The sequence below is a fragment of the Canis aureus genome, chromosome 6, assembly GCF_053574225.1.
Source record: "Canis aureus isolate CA01 chromosome 6, VMU_Caureus_v.1.0, whole genome shotgun sequence".
Taxonomy (NCBI): domain Eukaryota; kingdom Metazoa; phylum Chordata; class Mammalia; order Carnivora; family Canidae; genus Canis; species Canis aureus.
Window position 1 is genome coordinate 49,764,317 of NC_135616.1, and position 25,827 is coordinate 49,790,143.

The 25,827-nt window shown below is 38.3% G+C and overlaps 1 long non-coding RNA gene across 9 annotated transcripts in view; it reads left to right on the top strand.

The window, feature by feature from the left end:
* The first annotated feature begins 12,948 nt into the window (after positions 1 to 12,948).
* The window catches only part of LOC144316068 (uncharacterized), a 44,094-nt gene continuing 31,215 nt past the window's right edge, over positions 12,949 to 25,827 (top strand). For 8 of the 9 annotated variants that reach the window (XR_013381864.1, XR_013381870.1, XR_013381868.1 and 5 more), the window contains exon 1: positions 12,949 to 13,045. This is a non-coding gene — a long non-coding RNA (uncharacterized LOC144316068). The remainder of the gene's footprint in view (positions 13,046 to 25,827) is intronic. The other variant, XR_013381865.1, reaches the window with a different exon arrangement.

Genomic DNA, 25,827 nt, shown 5'->3' on the forward strand with positions numbered 1-25,827 from the left:
TCCTTAACCTAAGGATAGACAAGTAAGTCTGATACAAACCTGTCCACAGACACCTGGCGGGCTGGAAAGGACGGGCATATTATTCAAGGTGCTAAATGAGAAAAATAACACAACCAAGAATCCTTTATCCAGCAAGGCTGTCATTCAGAATAGAGGGAGAGATAAAGAGCTTCTAGGACATATAGAAACTAAAAGAATTTGTGATCATTAAATCAGTCCTGCAAGAAATACTAAAGGAGGGGACGCTTTGAGTGAAGAGAGAACCCAAAAGTAACAAAGACGGAGACTATACAGAAACAGTGACTTTACAGGTAATACAATGGTATTAAATTCATATATTTCAGTAATTATTCTGAACATAAATGGGTTAAATGCTCCAATCAAAAGATACAGGGAATCAGAGTGTATTAAAAAAAAATAAGACCCATCGATATGCTATCTACAAGAGACTCATTTTAGATCCAAAGACACCTCCAGATTGAAAGTAAAGGGGCGGAGAACCTTTTATCATGCTAGTGGACATCAAAAAAAAGCTGGGGTAACAATCCTTATATCAGACAAACTAAATTTTAAACCAAGGACTGGAAATAAGAGATGAAGAAGGACACTGTATCATAATAAAAGGGTCTATCCAACAGGAATATTTAATAATTGTAAATATTTATGCCCTAACTCTGGAGCAGCCAAGTATATAAACCAATTAATAACAAAATTAAAGAAACACATTGTTAATATAACAATAGTAGGGGACTTTAACACACCACTCACAGCAGTGGACAGACCATCTAGGCTGATCAACAAGAAAACAAGGAGTTTGAATAACACACTGGACCAGATGGACCTCACAGATCTATTCAGAGTATTTCATCCTAAATTGGCAGAATGCACATTCTCCTCAAGTGAACATGGAACATTCTCCAGAATAGATCATATACTGGGTTGCAAGTCAGGATTCAACTGGTATCAAAGGACTGGGATTATTCCCTGCATTTTTTCATACTTTAAAACGTGAATCACAAGAGAAAATTTGGAAGGACCACAAATACATGGATGTTAAAGAGCATCCTACTAAAGAATAAGTGGGTCAACCAAGAAATTAAGGAATTTAAGAAATTCATGGAAACAACTGAAAATGAAAGCACAACTATTCAGAACCTTTCAGATGCAGCAAAGACGGTCCTAAGAGGGAGGTATATAGCAATACAGGCCTCTCTCAAGAAATAAGAAAAGGCTCAAATATACAACCTAACCTTATACCTAATGCAGCTGGAAACAGAATAAAACAAATCCAGCAGGAGAGAAATAAAAGAGCAGAAATCAATGAAATAGAATTCAAAAGAACAGATCAGCAAAGCAGGAACTGGTTTTTGAAAGAATTAATGAGATTGATAAACCCCTAGCAGGACCTATAAAAAAGAAAAGAGGGGGGACCCAAATAAATAAAATCATAAACGAAAGATATCACAACCAATACCAAAGAAACACAAATAATTATAAGAGAATATTATGAGCAATTATATGCCAACAAATTAGGCAATGTGGAAGAAATGAATGCATTCCTAGAAACGTATAAACTACCAAAACTGAAACGTAAGAAATAGAAGAAACCAGCAAAGAAATTGAAGGCAATAATAAACAATCTTCCATCTATGGCTGGATGGCCTTCCAGTGGAAGGCTATCAAACATTTAAAGAAGAATTAATACCTATTCTTCTGAAGCTGTTTCAAAAAATAGAAATGGAAGGAAAACTTCCAAACTCATCCTATGAGATTACCATGACCCCAAAACCAGACAAAGAACTCACTAAAAAGAATTACAGACCAATATCCCTAAATGAACATGGGTGAAAAAATTCTCACCAAGATACTGGCCAATAGGATCCAACAGTACATTAAAAGGATTATTCACCATGACCACATGGGACTTATTCCTGGGCTGCGAGGGTGATTCAACATCCACAAATCAATCAATGTGATACACCACATTAATAAAGAAAAGGACAAGAAACATAGGACCCTCTCAAAAGATGCAGAAAAATCATTTGACAAATTATGGCATCATTTCTTGATTAAAACTGTCTTTAGTGGGAATCCCTGGGTGACGCAGCGTTTTGGCGCCTGCCTTTGGCCCAGGGCGCGATCCTGGAGACCCAGGATCGAATCCCACGTCGGGCTCCCGGTGCATGGAGCCTGCTTCTCCCTCTGCCTATGTCTCTGCCTCTCTCTCTCTCTTTCTCTCTCTCTGTGACTATCATTAATTAATTAATGTAGTTAATTAATTAATTAATTTAAAACTGTCTTTAGGAATAGAGGCAACATACCTCAATATCATAAGAGCCATATATGAAAAAACCAAAGCTAACATAATCTTCAATGGGGAAAAACTGAGAGCTTTTCCCCCAAGGTCAGGAACACAATAGGGATGTCTACTCTCCCCCTGTTGTTCAACATTGTATTGAAAGTCCTAGTCTCAGCAAATCAGATAACAAAAAAAGGCATCCAGACCAGCAAAGAAGTCAGACTCTCACTCTTCAGATGACTTGATAGTCTATGTTGAAATATCAAAAGATTCCACCCAAAAATTGTAACTCACAGGAATTCAGCAAAGTGGAAAGATATAAAATCAATGCACAGAATTCAGTTGCATTTCTATACAGTAACAATAAAGTAGCAGAAAGAGAAATCAGGGAATTGATCATCTAAACAATTGCACGAAAAACCATAAGATACCTAGGAATAACTTAACCAAAGAGGTAAAAGATGTGTACTCTGAATACTATAGAACACTTAAGAAAGAAATTGAGGAAGACACAAAGAAATGGAAAAACATTCTATATTCATGACTGGAAGAACAAATATTGTTGAAATTTCTATGCTACTCAAAGCAATCTACACATTCAATGCAATCTCTATAAAAATACCACCAGCATTTTTCACAGAGCTGGAACAAATAATCCTAAAATTTGTATGGAACCAGAAAAGACCTCACATAGCCAAAGGAATGTTGAAAACCAGAGCTGGAGGCATCACAATTCTGGACTTCAAGCTGTATTACAAACCTGTAACCATCAAGACAGTATGATTACTGGCACAAAAATAGACACATATATCAATGGAGCAAAAGAGGGAACCCAGAAATAGACTCTCAACTCTATGGTCAACTAATCTTGGGCAAAACAAGAAAGAATATCCAATGAAAAAAAGGCAGTCTCTTCAACAAGTGGTGTTGGGAACACTGGACAGCAGCATGCAAAAGAAAGAAACTGGACTACTCTCTTACCATACACAAAAATAAACCCAAAATGGATGAAAGACCTAAATGTGAGACAGGAATCCATCAAATCCTAGAGGAGAACACATGCAGCACATCTTTGACCTCAGCCTCAGCAATATCTTGCTAGACACATATCCAGAGGCAAGGAAAACAAAAGCAAAAATGAACTATTGGAATTTCATTAAGATAAAAAGCTTTTTTGCACAGTGAAGGAAACAGTCAACAAAACTAAAATGCAACATATGGAATGGGAGAAGACACTTGCAAATATCTTATCATATACAGGGAGAACCTCTCAAACTCAACAGCAAAACGCAAATAATTCAATCAAGAAATGGGCAGAAGACATGGACATTTCCCCAAAGAAGACATACGAATGGCCAACAGACACATGAAAAAATGCTCAACATCACTTGGCATCAGGGAAATACAAATCAGAACCACAATGAAATACCACCCCATACCAGTCAGAATGGCTAAAATTAACAAGTCAGGAAATGACAGATGTTGGTGAGGATTTGAAGAAAGAGGAACCCTCATACACTGTTGGTGGCAATCCAAAGTGGTGCAGCCATTCTGGAAAACAGTATTGAGCTTCCTCAAAAAGTTGAAAACGCATATTTACCTTCAAAGATACAAATGTAGAAGATGCAAATGTAGTGATCCAAAGGGGCATCTATGCCCCAATGGTTATAGCAGCAGTGTCCATAATAGCCAAACTATGGAAAGAGCCCAGATGTCCATCAATAGATGAATGGATAAAGAAGATGTGTATCTATACACACATCATATACATGCATCTATATACACACATCTTCTTTATACATTATATATACACATACACAATGGAATACTACTTAGCCATAAAAAAGAAATCTTGACATTTGCAACGATGTGGATGGAACTAGAGGATATTATGCTAAGTGAAATAAGTCAATCATATTATATTATCTCACTCCTCTGTGGAATTTAAGAAAATATCATAGGGGAAGGGAGAGAAAAATAAAATAAGAGGAAATCAGAGAGGAAGACACAACCATAAGAGAGTCTTAACTGTAAGAAACAAACTGAGGGTTGTTGGAGGGGAGGTAGATGGGAGGATGTGGTAACTGAGTGATTGACATTAAGGAGGGCATGTAATGTAATGAGCAATTGGTGTTATATGCATCAGATGAATCACTAAACTCTATTTCTGAAACTAATAATACTATTGGTTAGTTAATTGAATTAAATTAATTAAATAATTTTAATTAAGTTTTAAAAGTTAAAAAAATTACAAAAAGAATAAAATGTGAGGGCCACGTGGTTTAACTTGGAATTCTAAATTTTCAAGGAATATATCATTCCAATATTAAAAAAATAATAGTCTATGTCCAATCTGGGTTTATTCAGGAAAGCAAAAGTGATTTAACATTAGAAACCCTGTAAATGTCAATTATTACACCAATGGATTCAAGGGTGAATAGCATGTTATTATTAGAATGGATGAAGAAAGAAACATTGACTAAATTCACCTATTAATGATAAAATTTCAATGCAAACTAGAAATGGGATTGGAACTTTCTTAGCCTGATGAATAATATTTACAAAAATTCTACAGCAAATATTGTTATCAGAGAAACTTTAAAAGCATCTCCTTTAAAACCAGGAATAAGACAAAATGCCCTGTTTTATTTCTATTCAACATTGTACTGTAAAAAAAATTGTACTGTAATTTCTAAGCATACACAATATAAGAAGGGAAGAAGACTTGGAGAGGAATAAATTGTCATTATTCACAGATACTGTTGTCTATATAAAAGCTCAAAAGATCTACAGATAATGAGCAGAAATAGTAAGTTTGGCTGGCTATAAGATTAATATAAAAAATCAAATCATTTCTATACATCAACAAATAGTTTTGAAAAAATATTTTTAAAAAGAAAAGACAGGGACACCTGGGTGGCTCGGCAGTTGGGCGCCTGCCTTTGGCTCAGGGTCTGATCCCGGGATCTGGGATCGAGTCCCACATTGGGCTCCCTGCGTGGAGCCTGCTTCTCCCTCTGCCTGTGTCTCTGCCTCTCTCTCTCTCTCTCTCTCTCTCTCTGCCTCTCCCATGAATAAATGAATGAATGAATGAGTGAATGAAAAGACAGCATTTATAATAGCAAAAAACTGTGAGCTACCTAAATAATAAATCTGACAAAGACTTATAAGACCCATATATGGAAAATTATACAACTTTAGTGGCAAATCTTAATAAAGACCTTTGCAGAAATTTCTTTAATATTGTCTTTCTATAGATAGATTTTCTAGCTATTAAAAAAATCATAAAGATTTCAATTTTCCTTGGACTCATCTGTAGATTGCAGTTTCAGTTAAAATTCCAGCCTTGTTTTTGTGGACTTAATAAGCCAATTTGGGGAAGAATAGAGACAAAGAAAAGCCAGGACACTCCTGTAGAATAATGTGGTAAAGAAGATGGGACTTGCTCTGCCAGACCTTCAATTTATTATAGAGCTTATTATAATAATAATTAAGATTGTGAGATCCTGCAGTAAGGATAGACAAATTAATGGAAAAGAGTCAAAAGACCCATGCATTTATGGAACTGATATATGACAGGAGTGACATTTCAGACAATGGGACTATTTAGAAAATCGTCCACTTAGACAATTGCCTATTTAGAAAAATTGACAAATGCATAAAGGGAAAACAACTAAAATTAGACCCCTTCCCTACTTTATTCAACAAAGTATTCCACTTGGTCCAAGGATTTAAATGTGAAAAGAAATTTTAAGTTTTAGAAGACATATAATATCTGACTTTGAGATCATAAGAATTTTTTGAATACATAATACAGAAAGAGCTTGCTATAAAAAACTATTGATATGTGTGACTACATTAAAGAACTGTGTTCATTAAAACAAAAAACAAACGACAGAGATTGTGAAAAGATAATCCACAGGCTGGAAATTATAAACACAGAGTCAGGATAGTGGTTGCCTCTGGGGAATGAAAGTGAGAAAGCAGAGAAATATATGTGTCAAATATTACATTTAAAGGGACGATACAGAGCAAATTTTAATAGAGACTTTTTTGATGACTCGGGCAATAAATAGTGAAATAAAAAGTTTCTTTCTCTCAAGTTACAATATTTTAATCTTTAACACAGTTTCTGCTAGTTGATATGGAAAGGGCTAGAGTTAAGGAGTCACCTGAAACTTCTACTTTAGAAGATAAAGGCAGAAGTGCTTTATGTGGTACATCAGCAAACTAGGTGTCTGCGTCAGCTGCCAAGCTGAGACTCTGCGTCTTTCCTTGGCTTTAAGAAGGAAAAACAAACCCAAAACTTTTCTGTCAGCCCCAGTTGGATGCCACCTTGGGAATTTATTCACCCACCACAGTTTGGGGAACCTAAAAAGCCCATTTTTCCATTTGAGATGACAGACAAGGATGGCAATTTAAATAAGTTTGGCTTCCCAGGAGCTGAGAGGCAAATCTGCCAGCAGAGTCCAAAGAGCATCTACCATTTTTACTAGAATTTGCTAAAAATAGTATACATCTTCTGTCTCCCACTGGCACACAATGATGTTAAGCACATTGTTTTACTGCCAGAACAGGTCACAAAGCAGGGCGACGAGCACTTAAAAAGGCTTCAGTAACATCAGGCCCTTGACTTTTACCAGATGCTGTCTGTGCTCTTGTGGAATTCTTCAAGTGTTCAGGGACTGCTTTTCACCAGAAAAAAAAAACTTGTTGAAGGCCAAAGTGCTGCTCAACATGACCTGAACGTAGAAATAAGCATACTCATTCCAGTTCCACGTGGGTATATTTAAATAAAATACAAGCATACTCCTGCTAAATTCCTGCCAGCTCTGTCTTCCTAGCCACGCCAGAGCATAATTTCATCTCTGCCTCTCTCAGGACACCTAACATTTTTCATCTTGTGGTAAAACAGTGCATGTATATTTGGTCTCCCCAACTTGAAGACAAAAAGACATTCTTCTTAATACCACTACAATTCAAAAGATACAAAGTGTATATGCAGTAATCTCTATGCATGGCATCCATGACACCACTGCTCGACATGTATTCAAATTTTACATCTATTGAACCATACCAAACATGTATACATTCATATATTCTTTATCGTCTCAGAAAAAAACTAGAAATGGTAGCATAATGTTCTGCACCTTGTTTTTTGTTTTTTGTTTTTAAACTGGATGTATCTTCGAGCTCATTCCACATCATTCTATAGAGTTTCCTCCTTTTTATTGTATTTACATGTGCATGTAGCAACACACCATTGTGTGGGTGTGGCATATCCCTACTAATGGCTTCTTTTTATTTTCATTAATGACTTCTTATCTTTTGCTGTTACAAAAGCTGCAATGAATATTTTTGTACATGTGTAATTTTGCACATGTGTTAGACATAAGTGTGCCTGTTTCCCCATACTCTCACCACACAGTATGTTATCAATCTTGGTTTTTTACCAGTGTGATAGGTAAACATGGTAATGCAGTATAATTTAAATCCCATTTCTCTTATAAGTGAGGCTGAGGATACTTTATATGCTTAAGAGCAACTGTATATTTCCTTTTTTATTAATTAAGCATTCCTGTTCTTTGTCTACTATGTTTTTGAATTGTTTTTAAACTTGATTTTCAAAGCCCTTTATCATACGAGTTGCAAATACTTTAGTCCATCTTATTAAACATCTATTATCTTGATCAATTGTGGCTTTTGCCATGCTGAAATTTTTATGTTGATCAGATTTATCAATCTTTTATGTTTGGGGGCTTTATATTGCATTAATAAAATGCCTTCCACACGTTGAGATAAAAATATATTCATTCTGGGGCACTTAAGTGGTACAATTGGTTAAACATACAACTCTTGGTTTCAGCTCAGGTCGTGATCTCAGGGTCATGAGATTGAGTCCCGAGCTGGGCTCTGCGCTCAGCTTGGAGTCTGCTGGAGATTCTTTTTCTCCCTCTGCCCCTCCCGTTTGTGGTCTCTCTCTCAAATAAATAAATGTGGGCAGCCCAGGTGGCTCAGCGGTTTAGCGCCGCCTTGAGCCCAGGGCCTGATCCTGGAGACCCGGATCAAGTCCCATGTTGGGCTCCCGCATAGAGCCTACTTCTCCTTCTGCCTGTGTCTCTGCCTCTCTGTGTGTGTGTGTGTGTGTCTCATGAATAAATAAAAAAAGTCTTTAAAAAAATGAAATAACTTAATAAATAATAAATATATTTTTAACATATATATGTTATATATGTTAAAAATATATTTATATATATAACCTTGCTTCTCAGACTTACTGAATTTCATTTTTACATTTTAATTTTTGATCCATCCCAAATTGCATCCTGGTGACAATGTAACAGATTCAGACTGCATTTTTTTTTCTAGATGGTTAACTGATTTCCCCAGATCATTTATTAAATTCATGTTTCCACAATAATTTCAAAATGCTGATTTTTCATTTAATAAATGCCTATGTATATTTCGGTCTAATTCCTGATTTTCTGTTCTATTCATTTACTTATTGCCCTGTTTTACTTATAGCTTTACAACAAGTATCTTGTATATCTGTAATTATCTGGTATGGCAAAGGAATGATTTCATTCACTTTTAACCCAATCCCTACCCTTCTGCAAGATTAAATTTGTTTATTTCATTTATCTATTTATTCATTCAATTCATATGCCCATTTATTTACTATTCAAACATTTATTAAACAGCTTCTAAATACCTGGCATTATGCCAGCGCAGGAGAGAAAAAGAACAGCAATCCCTACTCTTAGAGAGTTCACAGAGAAGTAGGCACACAGGTGGTACCTCGTCAACTTTCAGTGGATGTCAAATATTGGTAGAGTTAGTGGTCAAGAGCATGGTCCCTGACGTAGACAGTCTCCATTCAAATCTGGGCTATACCACTTACTCGCTGTATGGCCTTGGACAAATTACCTTACCTCTCTGTGCTTCTCATCCAAAAGTGATGATAGTAACACCTACCTTTTAGAGTTGTTATGAGTATACTTAGAATATTCCTGGCCCCAAGCAAATTCTTGGTAAGACAACCTTGCCATCACCCCTCTCCCTAAGCCTCCAGGGATGTCTCAGTGCTCTTATAAGATGTCAAGTCCTCAACCTCCTTATCTCTGGTTGACATAAATGTTATCATGGCCTATGACCCTATGGCTTCCTCACACCCAACAACCATAAGTGGCTTCACCACTTCCTGTTTTGAGACTTGAGACTAATCTCATTGAGCCAGTTATTTTTGTTTACATCATCTACCCCCACCCCATGCTCCCAAGCACCACACTCTTAAGTCATCCTTTTTCCCCCACATGAAGATCCCCATACAGCTCTACACATTTCTTTTCTGGTGCCATCTCATTAAACCCTTCTACTGGGACCTTTGGAGCTCAAGGGAGGTTGTGGGTGCATCCTCCATTATATACCACCTCTTGTTAGAACATTCCCTTTCTCTTCATGCTTCTCTGTTCTCTCCACTTCTGGTTGGCTCTTTCCCACCTTCCTCATACTGCTGGGCCTAGTGGTGAGATGGATACCTCTGGGACCTCTCATTTTCCCTCATTTCTCCTTAAGAACCTCCAGGCTGTAGTATCCTGTGGATATCCTCCGTGCTGTTGTCACCTCTGCCAGCACACTCACACTCATTCTTTGATGATTTCAGTTCCGGACTCACTGTCACCCTCTCCAGTGCTACTTCTGCCATGGTTCTTGGTGATTTCAGTCTCTGTAAAGATGATATTTTCAAATCCTGATGTCTCAGTTCTTTGACATCCTCTCCAGTGAACTTCTCCTGCATCCTACTTCAATACCCACTCTCCTACTTATATCCTGGTCCTTATAATTACCAGTAACACAGCCACAGAATACATTCATTTCAAATTCTATGATCTACTCACCACCTCAGTTTTTTAGCTCGTATCTCCTAGCACCCCAAGTTCAACAACCTTCTGTTGCATGTGGATCCTACAATCTGTTGATTCAGTCACCATTTCCCCCATCTCTTACCACACACAGTCTTCATTTTGCTTTTTGCAATGTTAAAAGTCCACAGTCAAGTGTCACTCCCTTGCATACGTTGTCATCTCCTTTGCTGATCTTTTCCTTTCTTTGTTTGATACAATCCAGGTCCTTTCAAAACCCAACCCTACCTACTTTGTGTCAACACCTGCACATCTGATAATAGCTGGAGAAAGACACATTACCAAGTTGCCCCATCTCACTATAAATTTATGACCACCACCTCAAGGGCACCCTTAATGCTTCTATATCACCCGAGTCTCTTACTTTCCCACTCTTCTAGGTGGTTCTTTCATACCTTCTCTTCTTTCCTCAAAACTCCAACACCTCCTACCACATCCTCACTCCTAGCTTCACACTTTATTGAGAAAGAGGCAGCATTCAGAAGAAAACTTGTACAAGCTCCCACCATGACATATACCCAGCCACTGGCATTCTGATGCATATCTGTGTCCTAGCCACCTCATCCTGTTAGAAGGGATGATTTGTTTCCACTTCTCCTTAAAATCAAAACACTCCTTCGATCTAATTCTCATCCCTCTCTCTCAGAACACTGTACCTGCAATTTTTTTCCTCTGGCATTGTTCATGCTTCCTTCCCTATTTGATTATTCTCATTACTCTATATAAACTTGTTATTATTTCTTCCATTAAAAATCAAAACAAGTGGAGTGCCTAGGTGGCTCAGTCGGTTAAGTGTTCAATTCTTGTTTTCAGCTTAGATCATGATTTCAGAGTCATGAGATCAGGCTCCATGTCCAGAGTGGAGCCTGGCTGGGATTCTCTCTCTCCCTCTCCCCCTTCCCTTCCCCCTACTCTCTCTCTCTTTCTAAAAAAAAAAAAAAAGTTAAAAAATTAAATAAAAACAAGTAATCCTCATACTTCTCTATATTGCTCCATAATCAGCTCTTAGAGCAAAGCTTCTCAAAAGAATTATCTTTTCTTCCTTTCCTCTCCTCCCATTGTCTCCTGAACCCAGTAAGGCATCTCTCCCTGTCATTCAACTGTAATTGTTCTTATCAAGGTCACTAGTGACTTTCATATTGCTAAGCTGAATATGGTCAGTTCAGTCCTCCTCTTAATCTATCAGCAACCTTTCTTAGACACAGTTGAAACAGGTTTTTCACTTGGTTTCTAGGACAGCACATTTTCTTGGTTCTCTCCTGTCTTACTGATTGCAATCTTAACTGTATTATCTCCCTTCCTCCAAATTTTATAGTTCCTCAAGGCTCAGCCTCCAGGAAGAATAAGCTCTACTGACACCCTGATTTTGTACTTCTAGACTCCAGAATGTGAGAGAATAAATTTCTATTGTTTTAAGCCATCCAGTTTGTATAATTTGTATGGCAGTCCTAAGAAATTAATACGTACTTCAATAAACTACTTAAAAACAAACCCATCAACCTTTAATGATTTTCCATCTCAATTCATCTAAGAGAGTCCTTTCTATAGCTACCAAGACCCTGTACTACCTCTTTGACTTTGCTTCCCACCCTTTCCTTTTGCACACTCTGCTGCAACCACACTATCGTCTTGCTGTTCCATTAGCACTCCAGGCATGCTCTTGCCGTAGGGCCAGTATGCTAAGTCCATCTGCCTGGAATGCTCTTCCCAAAGGTATCCATGCAACTCTTCCCTTACCCTCTTTACATGTTTGCTTAAATGTCATCTTCTCAAATGGATAAATTCCTAGAAACACACACACTACCAAAGCTGAACCAGGAAGAAATAGAAAATTTGAAGAGACAATAACCAGCAAAGAAATTGTATCTGTAATAAATTTTTTTTAAAAAACTCCCAACAGACAAAATTCCAGGACCAGAGGGCTTCACAGGAGAATACTACCAAACATTTAAAGAACAGTTAACACCTATTCTTCTCAAACTATTCCAAAACATAGAAAAGGAAGGAAAACTTCCAAACTCATTCTATGATACCAGCATTATCCCATTCCAAAACCAGGTAAAGACATCACAAAGAGAACTACAGGCCAATATTCATGATAAACTATTCTGTATAGATATATTTTTTTATGATTTGTCCCTCAAACTGACCACCTGGACCTGCATGCACATGGACAGGCTGAGGAATATTGTTTGTGAGACTCATGCTGTGTGAATAACCTTGGGAGCCTAATTGTTTGAAATATAATATCTGGCCTACAGGTCAAAACTGGCCCTTCTGTTCTGGGCACCAAGAGCTATAAATCTTGTCTCACATCTCCTTCTGCTCCAGGCTGGGCTGGCCCTCTGGAATGGAATCCAGGAGGGGAGGCAGACACACATATCCCAACCTCCTTGAAAATACAGAAACATGATAACATGGAAATGCAGCTGGCTCCAAACGGCACATAGGCAAATAAATGTTTAATTTCTTTTTTTAATTTTTTTTTTATTTATGATAGTCACAGAGAGAGAGAGAGAGAGAGAGGCAGAGACACAGACAGAGGGAGAAGCAGGCTCCATGCACCAGGAGCCTGATGTGGGATTTGATCCCGGGTCTCCAGGATCACGCCCTGGGCCAAAGGCAGGCGCCAAACCACTGCGCCACCCAGGGATCCCCCAAATGTTTAATTTCAAACCCTGTCACTTGCCCTTTAAATATGGCCCTTAGTGGAACAGTCAGTTGGAAGTCCACCTGAGGGGAGGATGCTCTGCCCAGGCCTCTCAATGGGGACTCCATCCTGGCTGTCTCCATGGTGCTTCACCAGCTGATGAGGTTGGATGTTGTAAGTACCAGGTTTGATGTAACGTTGCCTTATTCTCATTTATTACCTACTATTACCTTCACCTCTGTGTAGATGCCTTTCCTCTTCTGTTTCTATTGGCTTTCTACAATAATAATAGAGTTTTCTTTCCCTTTTGAAACTGAAACATAGCTGTTGTGAATTTTTTGTGCAGAACATAAATATAGATGCAAAAATCCTCAACAAAATACTAGCAAACCGAATCCAACATATATTAAAAAATCATTTACGATGATCAACTGGGATTTATTCCTGGGTTACAAGTGTGGTTTAGTATTCACAAGTCAATCAACATGATACATCACATCAGTAAGAGAAAGGATAAGAACCATATGATCATTTCAATAGACATCGAAAAAGCATTTGACAAAGTATAATACCCGTTCATAATGAAAATCCTCAACAAAATAGGTTTAGAAGGAACATACCTCGACATAATAAAGGCAACATATGAAAAGCCCACAGCTACCATGATCCTCAATGTGGAAAAACTTAGAGCTTTTCCTCTAAGGTTAGGAAAAGACAAGGATGTCCACTCTCACCAGTTTTATTCAACATAATACTGGACGTCCTAGCCATAGCAACCAGACAACAAAAAGAAATAAAAGGCATCCAAATCAGTAAGGAAAAAGTAAAACTTTTATTATTTGTAGATGACATGATACTATATATAGAAAACCTGAAAACCACCAAAAACTACTAGAATTGATAAATTCAGTAAAGTCACAGGATATAAGGCACAGAAATCTGTTGCACTTATATACACTGATAATGAGGCAGCTGAAAAAGAAATTAAGAAAACAATTCCATTTACAATTGCTCCAAAAATAATAAGATATCTAGGAATAAACCTAACCAAAGAGGTGAAAGAACTGCACTCTGAAAACAATAAAACACTGATGAAAGAAATTGAAGACAACAAAAAAAACTGGAAAGATACTCCATCTCATGGATTGGAAGAGCAAATATTGTTAATATGTGTATACCACTCAAAGCAATATACACATTTAATGCATACCTATCAAAATACCAACAGCACTTTTCACAGAACTAAAATGAACAATCCTAAAATGTATAGGGAACCACAAAAGAGCCCAAATAGTCAAAGCAATCTTAAAAAAAAAAAGCAAAGCTAGAGACATCACAATGCAATTCTGGACTTCAAGTTATATTACAAAGCTGTAGAAATCAAAATAGTATGGTACTGGCACAAAAATAGGCACATAAATCAATGAGACAGAAGAGAAAACCCAGACATGAATCCACAATTATATGGTCAGTTAATCTTCCACAAGGCAAAGAAGAATATGCAATGGGAAAAAGACAGTCTCTTCAACAAATAGTGTTGGGAACACTGGACAGAAGCATGCAAAAGAAAAAAACTGGAGGGATCCCTGGGTGGCGCAGCGGTTTGGCGCCTGCCTTTGGCCTAGGGCGCGATTCTAGAGACCCAGGATCGAATCCCACATCGGGCTCCCGGTGCATGGAGCCTGCTTCTCCCTCTGCCTATGTCTCTGCCTCTCTCTCTCTCTCTCTCTCTGTGACTATCATAAATAAATAAAAATTAAAATTATAAAAAAAAAGAAAAAAAACTGGAATACTCTCTTACACTATACACAAAAATAAATTCAAAATGGATTAAAGACCTAAACCATAAAAATGTGAGACCTGAAACCATAAAAATCCTAAGAAAGAACACAAGCAGTAACTTCTTTAACATCAGCCGTAGCAACTTTTTTCTAGATCTGTCTCTTGAGACAAGGGAAACAAGAGCAAAAATAAATTATTGGGACTTTATGAAAATAAAAAGCTCCTGTACAGCAAAGGAAACAAACAACAAAACTAAAAGGCAGGCTACTGAATAGGAGAAGATACTTGCAAATGACATGTCCAATTAAGGGTTAGTATCCAAAAAATATAAAGAACTATTACAATTCAACATCCAAAAACACAAATAATCTGATTAAAATGGGCAGAAGATATGAACAGACATTTCTCCAGAGAAGACACAGGGATGGCCAACAAACACATGGAAAGATGCTCAACATCACTCATCATTAGGGAAATGCAAATCAAAACCACAATGAGATAACACCTCACACCTGTCAGAATGGCTAAAATCAACAAACAAGAAACAACAGGTATTGGCAAGGATGTGGAGAAAAAGGAACATTCATGCAGTGTTGGTGGGGAATGCAAGCTGGTGCAGCCAATAGACAGTATGCAGGTTCCTCAAGTTAAAAACAGAACTACACAATGATTCAATAATTGCACTATTGTTTTGGATATTTACCCAAAGACTACAATTACACTAATTCAAAGGGATATATGCCCCCTGATGATATATAAATAGCAGCATTATTTACAATAGCCAAGATATAGCAGTCAAGTGTCCATCAGTTAAATGAATAAAGAAGTATATATATATAAATATATGTATATATTTATATAGATAGATATATATACACACACCAGTAATATATATAATTATATACAGCTGTGAAAATGAATGAGCTATTGCCATTCGCAATGACGTGGGTGAGCTAGAGAGTATAGTGCTAAGGGAAATAAGTCAGTCAGAGAAAGATGATACTGTATGATTTCACTCATGTGAAATTTAAGAAACAAAACAAATGAACAAAGGAAGAAAGAGACAAATCAAGAAAGAGACTCATAATTATAGAGAACAAACTGATGGTTACCAGAGGAGTAGTGGGTAGGGGGATGGGTTAAATAGGTGATGGAGATTAAGGAGTGCGCTTGTAATGAGCACTGTGTGGAATTGCTGAATCACCGTATTGTATATCTGAAACTAACACTGTAATTAACTGGAATTAAAATAAGAACTTAAAAACAAGAAAAAAATGTCATTTTTGTGGGGAAACCTCTTCAGAATAACTGTTCCCCACATTTTCTAGCTCCCTAGCCTGATTTACAGCCACCATTGTAGTTAGAAGCATCTGACGCACTTTGTTTCACTCATTTTTTTTTTTTTTTATGATGGCCTTTCCCATCACTAGAACGTAAGCTCCATGGAGACAGGGATTTTCTTTCTCTCTTGTTCACTGCTACTTTTATGTTGTCTGGCAAGAGTTAATGTGAGTGATGTTGAACATATTTTTGCAAAAAAACCCACATATTTTTGCATGATTAAGGGTAATTCTCACTCTCTCTGCGCTGTGTTCATATATCTGATAATAGATTCTTCAAGCTTTTCCTTATGTTTCAAATTATTATCTTTCTGCTAACACAGCCTCAAATTTTAGCAAAATAGGATACACCAAAGAAACTTAAGTCCTGGTGAAATTGCAGTCGAAGGGTGATATGTACAAATATTTTCAAATATTAATTAGGGTTTTGATGGTGAGATTAAAAATCTTGGATTTCTTGAGTGTTTACATTAATTTCATTTACTCATTAATTTAACTAATATTTACTGAGCGCATGCTATATCCAAACACTGTTCTAGGCACAGGAGATCCAACAATGAGCTTATTCTTCTACCTAAAGGAGCTAATGGAGAAGTAAATGACACTATTCTTCTGATTCAGGCTGAAAGATTTTTCCTAAACAATATACTCTTGATTCATTCTTGGTTCATTTGATTTTCCCCATGTTTCCATCTGTGATATTCAGAAATTTGGGGTCATCCCTGCCAGTGAGTCAAAAGCAGTGGTAAAGTTTTTGCCGTAGAGATGACTGTTAGTCACCTCATTTTGTCTCATTGGCTTCTTTTATCAATGAAGGAAAAAACCCCACAAATCTTATTACTGCTAAGTCACACAGCCAAAGCCCCTGATTTTCAGGTGTTCCTGGGTTATTTCCACAGCATTAACATTGTAGAGAAGTTAAGGGAGCAAAATAAGACAAATGCAATCCCATCTGTTTGTCCCCATCTGGTCTAGAAAATAACTCCAATTAATGGCGCCTTGGGCAATTTTTGGTGGTGGCATTGTTTCTGCCTGACTCTTCCCTGTCTCCACCCTACCTGCCAAGCCACAGAGCTCTCCTGAGTAGTGGAATGGGTTTAAAGGAACTGCAAGGTGTTTTGGTTTTTTTGTTTTTTGTTTTTTGTTTTTTGTTTTGCAAGATGTTTTTAATTTCATGAGGGAGATAATAAAAACCAGTTGGAGAAAAGTGGGAACGGGAAGATAAAAGCAACATGCTGACAGAGGTGGAAGGCTGCTCTGATCTGATAAACCATATAGATTGTTTCTGAAGGGAAGGACTAAGGTTCATGGCATGTAGAATTGTACTTAAGCAACTAACGTATTGTTCAAGGGTTCTGGATCTCTCTCTGAGACAAAAAGTTCTATAAAAGAGCTCAGGACTTACATAAAGTTAGACCTGAATTTGAGCTCCAGCTATTACCAAACAGCTGCCTGAATCCTTGACAAGTCACTTCAATTCTTCTGATCCTTGGTTTCTTCTGAGATAGTATGGCTCTCTGGCTGATAGTGTAACTGGGAGGATCAAAATGGGTCATGTCTTTGAATATGCTTTATAGGGACAACTGGGTGGCTCAGCGGTTGAGCATCTGCCTTTGGCTCCAGGTGTGATCCTGGAGTCCTGGGATCAAGTCCTACACCAGGCTTCTTGCATGGAGCCTGCTTCTCCCTCTGCCTATGTCTCTGCCTCTCTCTCTCTCTCTCTCTCTCTCTCTTTGTGTCTCTCATGAATAAATAAATAAATTTTTTTTAAAAAAAGACTATGCTTTATAAAGTTCAATACTTCTTTTTTTTAAGATTTATTTATTTATTTGAGAGAGAGATCAGAGGGCAGGGAGGAGCGGAGGGAGAGGGAGAGAGAAACCCAAGCAGACTCCCCGCTGAGTGTGGAGTCTCAGATGGGGCTCGATCCTATGACCCTAAGATCGCCCCAGCCCAAACCAAGAGTCAGATGCTCAAGCAACTGTGCCACCCAGGCAGCCCCATTCATGAACTTCTGAAACACAGTTCCCACCCCAACAACCTCAAGCATGTGTATACATACCACAAAATATTGAGATAGGAAGACTGACTAGTTGTGATTCACTGAGGCTTATTTTTCTAGGAAGTTGCTCAATTAATGTTTCATCAGGTTCTTTGAATCCTCCTCCTGGATGCTGGGTGAGATTAGACACTTTGAATCCACCTCTCAAAGCTCCTGCTCCAAGGCAGCTGCAGTTTGTACTCTTTTTAGAGGGATGTGAAATAATTACTCATTGGCACAGTGAGCCCATCTTCTCTCCTGGCAGCAAAGAAAGCTCAAAAGCATCTCCGGTTTTGACTGTCAAGTGGGGTAGGAAGTGACAGCAGCCTAAATTATGAGTCCAGGTGTCTCTGCAGAAACCCACTTCCGCCTTACTCCGATGCTAATGTCAGTTTCCACCACAATCGCTTCCTGAGCCCTGCTCTTCTGTTCCCTGGGAGGTCTGCCTGTGATCTGGGCATGCTCTCAGCCTGCAAGTATTACATTATAAGACTGCTTAATCTGATGGTAGACAGGCTGACAGGTGTCTGTCAAGGTCACTGGGAATGTGGGAGGTGAAATTTAGATGGAAACAAACAAAAAGGTTTGTCTTCCCATAGATAACCATAGATTAAGAAAAAAATCATAGGGGTGCCTAGGTTGCTCAGTGGTTGAGCATCTGCCTTTGGATCAGGTTGTGATCCCGAGGTCCTGGGATCGAGTCCTACAACAAGTTCCCTGCAGGGAGCCTGCTTCTCCCTCTGCCTATGTCTCTGCCTCTCTCTGTGTGTCTCATGAATAAATAAATAAAGTCTTCAAAAAAAAATCATAAAAGGGACACCTGCGTGGCTCAGTCTGTTAAGCATCCAACTCTTGGTTCAGTGTCAGGTCATGATCTCAGGGTTGTGAGACTGAGCCTGCCTCAGGCTCTGCACTCAGTGGGGATTCTGCTTGAGATTCTCTCTGCCTCTCCCTCTTCCTCTGACCCTTTCCCTGGTTAAGCACACATGCTTTCTTGCTCTCTTTTAAATTAAATAAATAAATATATTTTTTTAAAAAAGGAAAAAATCATAAAAGATTGTCATGCTATATAAGCTATGCTCAATTAATACTTTCAGTGAGACCATATAATGTTTGTCCTTCTCCGATTGACTTATTTCACTCAGCATAATACCCTCCAGTTCCATCCACATGGAAGCAAATGGTGGGTATTTGTCATTTCTAATGGCTGAGTGATATTCCATTGTATACATAGACCACATGTTCTTTATCCATTCATCTTTCGATGGACACTGAGTCTCCTTCCACAGTTTGGCTATTGTGGACATTGAGCTATAAACATTGGGGTGCAGGTGTCCTACCATTTCACTGCATCTGTATCTTTGGGGTAAATCCCCAGAAGTACAATCGCTGGATCATAGGTAGCTCTATTTTTAACTCTTTGAGGAACCTCCACACAGTTTTCTGAAGTGGCTGTACCAGTTCACATTCCCACCAACAGTGCAAGAGGGTACTTTCCCACCAACAGTGCAAGAGGGTATGGTCTCATTCATTTGGGGAATATAAAAAATAGTGAAAGGGAATAAAGGGGAAAGGAGAAAAAATGAGTGGGAAATATCAGAAAGGGAGAGAGAACATGAGAGACTCCTAACTCTAGGAAACAACTAGGGGTGGTAGAAAGGGAGGTGGGCGGGGGGTGGGGGTGACTGGGTGATGGGCATTGAGGGGGGCACTTGATGGGATGCGCATTGGGTGTTATTCTATATGTTGGCAAATTGAACACCAATAGAAAATAAATTTATTTTATTATTATTTTTTTAATAATTTTTTATTTATTTATGATAGTCACAGAGAGAGAGAGAGAGAGAGAGAGAGGCAGAGACACAGGAGGAGGGAGAAGCAGACTCCATGCACCAGGAGCCCGACGCGGGACTCGATCCCGGGTCTTCAGGATCGCGCCCTGGGCCAAAGGCAGGCGCCAAATCGCTGCGCCACCCAGGGATCCCAGAAAATAAATTTATATAAAAAAAAAAAAAAAAAAAAAAAAGAAATCCCTTGCCAGGTAGTTCGCTTGGGCTCCCTCAATGTTGGATGTTGCTTAAACGCCTGGAAAATTAATTCATCATAATGATTGCTTTATCCTTTGTTGATGAAACTAATTCCATAAGTTGTAAACTTATATCCAAAGTTTTAAAGTACTTACAACAATTAAGGTGTTTTTCTAATACTCCTTTTAAAAAAATTACTTTCAACAGTGAAATACATTGTGTTGATTTTATGAGGAAAAGATGAAATAGAAACATGATGGGTTTAAGATATTTTAAAAGAGAAGAATCTAGGAGGAGCCCGGGTGGCTCAGCGGTTTAGCACCGCCTTCAGCCCAGGGTGTGATCCTGGAGACCTGGGATTGAGTCCCGTGTCAGGCTCCCTGCCTGGAGCCTGCTTCTCCCTCTGCCTATGTCTCTGTGCCCCTCTCTCTCTCTCTCTCTGTGTCTCTCATGAATAGATAGATAAAATCTTTGGAAAAAAAAAAGTTTTCTTTAAAAAAAAAAAAGAGAGAGAAGAATCTATATTCTCCTGCTGTGTAGGCCATCCTCTCTTGGGCTTTCTTCTAGCCTTCCTGCAGGCTTCACATTTATCTCCTTTGCTGAGTTCTCTTGCTCTATGTGTCATTAGAGATGTCCCCAGGATTCCTCCCTGGCTTCTTTCTTACCACTCACCCTCATGCAGGGCACCTCCTCCATGTCTATGACTTTACCTCCTCCTGGATGCCGGTGACCCTTGAAGTGCTGAACCAGCCACAACTCTCTTCAGAGCTCCAGGCATTTAGACCTCAAACCCCATAGCTGCTTTTATTACTCTTATTGCTAATCAAACCCATCTTATTTTCAAAATAACTTAAGGTGGATTCGAAAAATACAAAAAAGATGAAAACCAAATAAAGACAATAAATAAAAGCAAAATCAATGTGAAGATAAAAATGAGGGCAAAAAAAAGGGTAAGGTAGTGGAAAAAGTTCACAAATCTATTTAGAAAAGTTCTTTTTTATAAAAAAAAAAAAAAAAAAAAGAAAAGTTCTTTTTTTTTTTTAAGGTTTTATTTATTCATGAGAGACACAGAGAGAGAGGTAGAGACATAGGCAGAGAGACAAGCAGGGAGCCCAGTGTGGTACTCAGTCGGGTACTCCAGGATCACGACCTGGGCCAAAGGCAGACTTTCAACTGCTAAGCCACTGGGGCGCCTCTATTTAGAAAAGTTCTATAACTTGCATGACCTGCATCATAAGTTTGACTTTGAGCTTCCTACTAACCATTGCAAAGAGGGAAACACAAGTTCACAATTCATATGTTAAGTTAAAACAATATAGCAAATTTGTTGTTCACAAGTAGCAAAAACCTTTTAAGTAAGCATAACCAAGAGAAAATTCTCTAGTTCTTATTGATTCTTATCAATAAGAAGTTTGCAATGTAATTATCAGCATCCTCAACAGTATCATAAGGGTAAATAAAAAATGAGAGACCTAATGCTTTTAACAATCTTCTACAATAGTGTCCAGTGGAATAACATAGTTATGTAAAAGAATATGTATAACACAGTTAATGTAAAAGAATTCCAGAAAAAATTAAGATTATGCAAACCAAATATGCAGATCTGATGGTGTGGCTTGAGTCAAGGGTAATGAATATTATATACTCTGTAAAATACTCTATACGTTTTATTTTTTTTTTCAGTAGAGATTTTTAAATGAATTGACTGGTAGTGAATCCTAAGTTGCAATTGCCTGATATTTCTGGTGTACAAATAGTCTTTCTTGGCAGTTAAGTGCAGACATATTTGCTTTAAAAGCCAGCCATTGAGAGTGAGGGTAAAAGTGATATCCTCTTATGAAAGTTGAAATGCCTAATCAAGACACTTACCTAGCAGAGGCCACTCCACCTGTTTCTGCACGGAGATGGCCTGGGGGGCTATTAAGGGGGCAGCAAACAACCCCAGCTTCACTTCACACCAAGGATGTGTCCACAAATGAGGCTCAGATTTCTATGCCATGGGACAATGCCAAAATGGTGGAGAATGGAGAGGAGAAGGACACATGGAGAAATGATAAAGGGATAGAATCTTCAGAATTGACCATAGATTGGTTTGAAGAGAAAGAGAGGTCTATCAGGACCCTCAGGTTGGGGGAAGGCTTTCATTTTGTGCTGTCTTCTCTTCATCGTATTGCCCTGGGCAAATCACTACTAAGAAGAAGAGAAGCTGCTGCAGGTACAACACTACAGGAATCAGTTGTAAGCCACAGGATGCCACGCCAGAGCAAATTACAGGACAGGGACCCTGGCTGGACCCCCCTCTCTCCACACTCCTGAGGCTGAAGAGGGATAATATCTGAGGCTGAAGTATAAAGAGGGTCTCTGGGAAAAATTCTCTTCTACAAATGGTGTTGGGAAACTGGACAGCTACATGCCAAAGAATGAAACTGGACCACTTTCTTAGACCACACAAGAAAAATAAACTCAAAATGGACTAAAGACTTGACTGTAAGACCTAAAACCATAAAAATCCTAGAAGACAGTACAGGCAATAGTTTCTCTGACATCAGCCATAAAAATATCTTTCTAGATATGTCTCCTGAGGCAAGGGAAACAAAAGCAAAAATAAACTATTAGAACTTCATCAAATAAAAAGCTCCTGTTCAGCAAAGGAAACAACCAACAAAACTAAAAGATAATCTACTAAATGGGAGAAGATATTTACAAGTGACATATCTGATACAGGGTTAGTATCCAAAATATATAAAGAACATCAGTTCTATATCATTAGGGAAATGCAAATGAGATATCATTCACATCTATTAGAATGGCTAAAATCAAAAGCTCAAGAAACAAGTGTTGAGAATAACTCATCGGTTGGATATACCAATGAGGTACTATATGTTGGCTAATTGAATTTAAGTTAAAAAAAAAGAAACAAGTGTTGGCAAAGATGTCGAGAAAAGGAATCTTCATTCACTGTTGGTGGGAATGCAAACTGATGCAGCCAATGTGAAAGATAGTGTGGAGGTTCCTCAAAATATTAAAAATATGTTCCTCAAAATATTAAAATTTGGGGGATACTATTTACCCCAAAATACAAAAACACTAATTTGAAGGGTTTTTTGCACTTCTATGTTTATTGCATTATTGTTTACAATAGCCAAAATATGGAGGTAACCCAAGTGTCCATGGACAGATGAATGGATAAAGAATAATAGAATATTATTCAGCCGTGAGAAAGAATGAAATCTTGCCATTTGCAACAACATGGATGGATCTAGAGAGTATAATGCTGAGTGAAATAAGCCAGTTAGTGAAAGACAAATACCATATTATTTTATTTATATGCGGAATTTAAGAAACAAAATAAACAAACAAGTGGGAGGTGGGGGGAAGAGACAAACCAAAATAACAACAACAAAAACTAGACTCTTAACTATAGAAAACAAATGGAAGGTTCCCAGAAGGGAGATGGGAGGATGGATGAACTAGGTGAAGGGGATTGACAGTACCCTTGTCATGATGTGCATCGAGTAATTTATGGAATTGCTGAATCACATTGTACACCGGAAACGAATATAACACTGTATGTTAACTACACTGTAATTTAAAACATCTTTTAAGTTTCCCTGTGATCAGGGTCTCCTTGAGGAGAAGCAACCTTGTAAACTCTTCACCCTGGCCACTAGGGTTGGGCAAACACTTGTGGTCCCTTACCTCATCCTCTTGGTCACCTGAGTTTGGTGCTGCTTAGATGGACAGGTCTGTGCATGATGCTTCTACACCCACTTGAATGTCTGCTACAATCTCTTTCCTTTTTTTTTTTTTTGCCTCAGGAGCACATCACACAACCTAGGAGGAACAGCTGGGAAGTATGGGAAAGTTGCCACCCCAGAAACAACCTTTAACCAGCAGAATCTGTAGGGGATGGAAGTTAGTAGATAAATGCCCCAGCTGATCATCCCTTCAGTGGGAAAAATCTGAGGCATGTTCCACACAGTTTCTCAGAGGGTACCCAGTGTGGTTGAGCCCCAGTTGCCCACAGTAGGGACCAGCACAATAACACTGATTTTACTGACTTTTTCCCTATACCATTCTACTTACTGCATCACTTCAGCTTCTTGATAATTACCTCGTAAGACAAACACCTTTTTTTAAAGATTTTTAAAAATTTATTTATACATGAGAGACATAGAGAAAGAGAGAGGCAGAGACACAGGCAAAGGGAGAAGCAGGCTCCACGTAGGGAGCCCGACATGGGACTCAATCCTGGGTACCCAGGATCCCACCCCCGGCTGAAGGCGATGCTAAACCACTGAGCCACTGGGGCTTCCCAAGATAAGCACCTTGATCTCAGGCTCTGCTTTCTGGGGAAGGTGTAGGAAGCCAGCCTTGATCCCAAAATTAGTTAGAAAGTTGGGTTAAGGAACATTCCCAGAAGACATCAGGGAGAAATGAATATGGAAAATCTAAAAAGTGTGAGGAGATTTGGATACTCTAAATGGATGTGTGTAATTCAAATAATAGGAGTTCCGGGGGAGACCAACAGGTTATTACAAGAGTTCACGTTAGATGGTCTCTGTGTAACTTTATTGGGTAGATATCTATCATCTTCTCATAACCCTTTATCTTCAATTTCTCTGCTTTCCAACAAAGGAAATAGAAAAAAAAGCTCAGTGGGTCAGGCATTTTGCCCTTGGGTCATTTCTATTAGCATTCGGTGATCAGAGCCACTCAGACCTCAATACCAGTTGATCACCCATCTGTTCTACAGCTAAGACACCATTGCAGTTAACTCAACCCATCAGCCTCTTTGCCAAGACATTTGTGTAAGACCTGTCCTTGCACCTCACTCTACAGCAGCTTCTGGTCATAATGCGGAATGCCTTTCAGAGAGAAGAAGGGTAACAATCAGGATGGGTACTCCATAAAGGAAAGAGGAACAGATGTGGAGCTGTTTTCCCTGCTGTACATTCTTTGGCAAGCTCTGAGAGGACAGTTTTTCTGTCTAGGATTAGAAGAGCTTCAGGCCATGCCATGCTTCTCAGAGTCAGAATCACCAAAAGGTGTCTAGAGATTAAGCATTCACTTTGTTGGCTCCTTTAGACTAGCCCAACATCATTTTCCTCCTCCTCCCTTTTTCTTCTTCTCACTGTTCCTTTGAAACTCTGGGTGAATTCTCCATACCATAAAAATGGCAAGTGACTTCAGGACTACTGCTGAAAGCCAAGTGGAGTGTTTCTCACAATTTTTATTTTTTTTATTTTTTTATTTTTGAGGGGGGAAGATTTGCTGATAGGGGAAATCAGGGATGTGCTATTTCCCTTGAATTTGCTATGGGAAATTGTCTCCAAACATCTTTCATCTCTGGAAAGAGAAAGATGCCTAACCCATGGGTTCCCACTGCTGGAGGAGGAAGCTACAAATATAGAAGGAGAGAAAACTCAAATCCAATGTTGGATTGGAATTGGAGGCATTAGTGTGAACTACTGGTCTTCAGTATATAGAGATTATTAATAGAGAAATAAAGACAGATAGAAAATAAAGGATAATGTGTATGTAGAAAAATTATATAACAATTATATAAATTATTTAAAGTTATATATTATTAAAATTATATATAATTGTATCTATTAAATATAACTTCTTATATATGATATATGCCTAATTCACTCACTAGATCTTTACAGTTCTGAGAGGGGCTTGCAAACAATAACAATAAGCACACCCAATTCTCAGATCTTCATTTCTAACACCATTTTTCACTAAAACAGACAAGTGCTC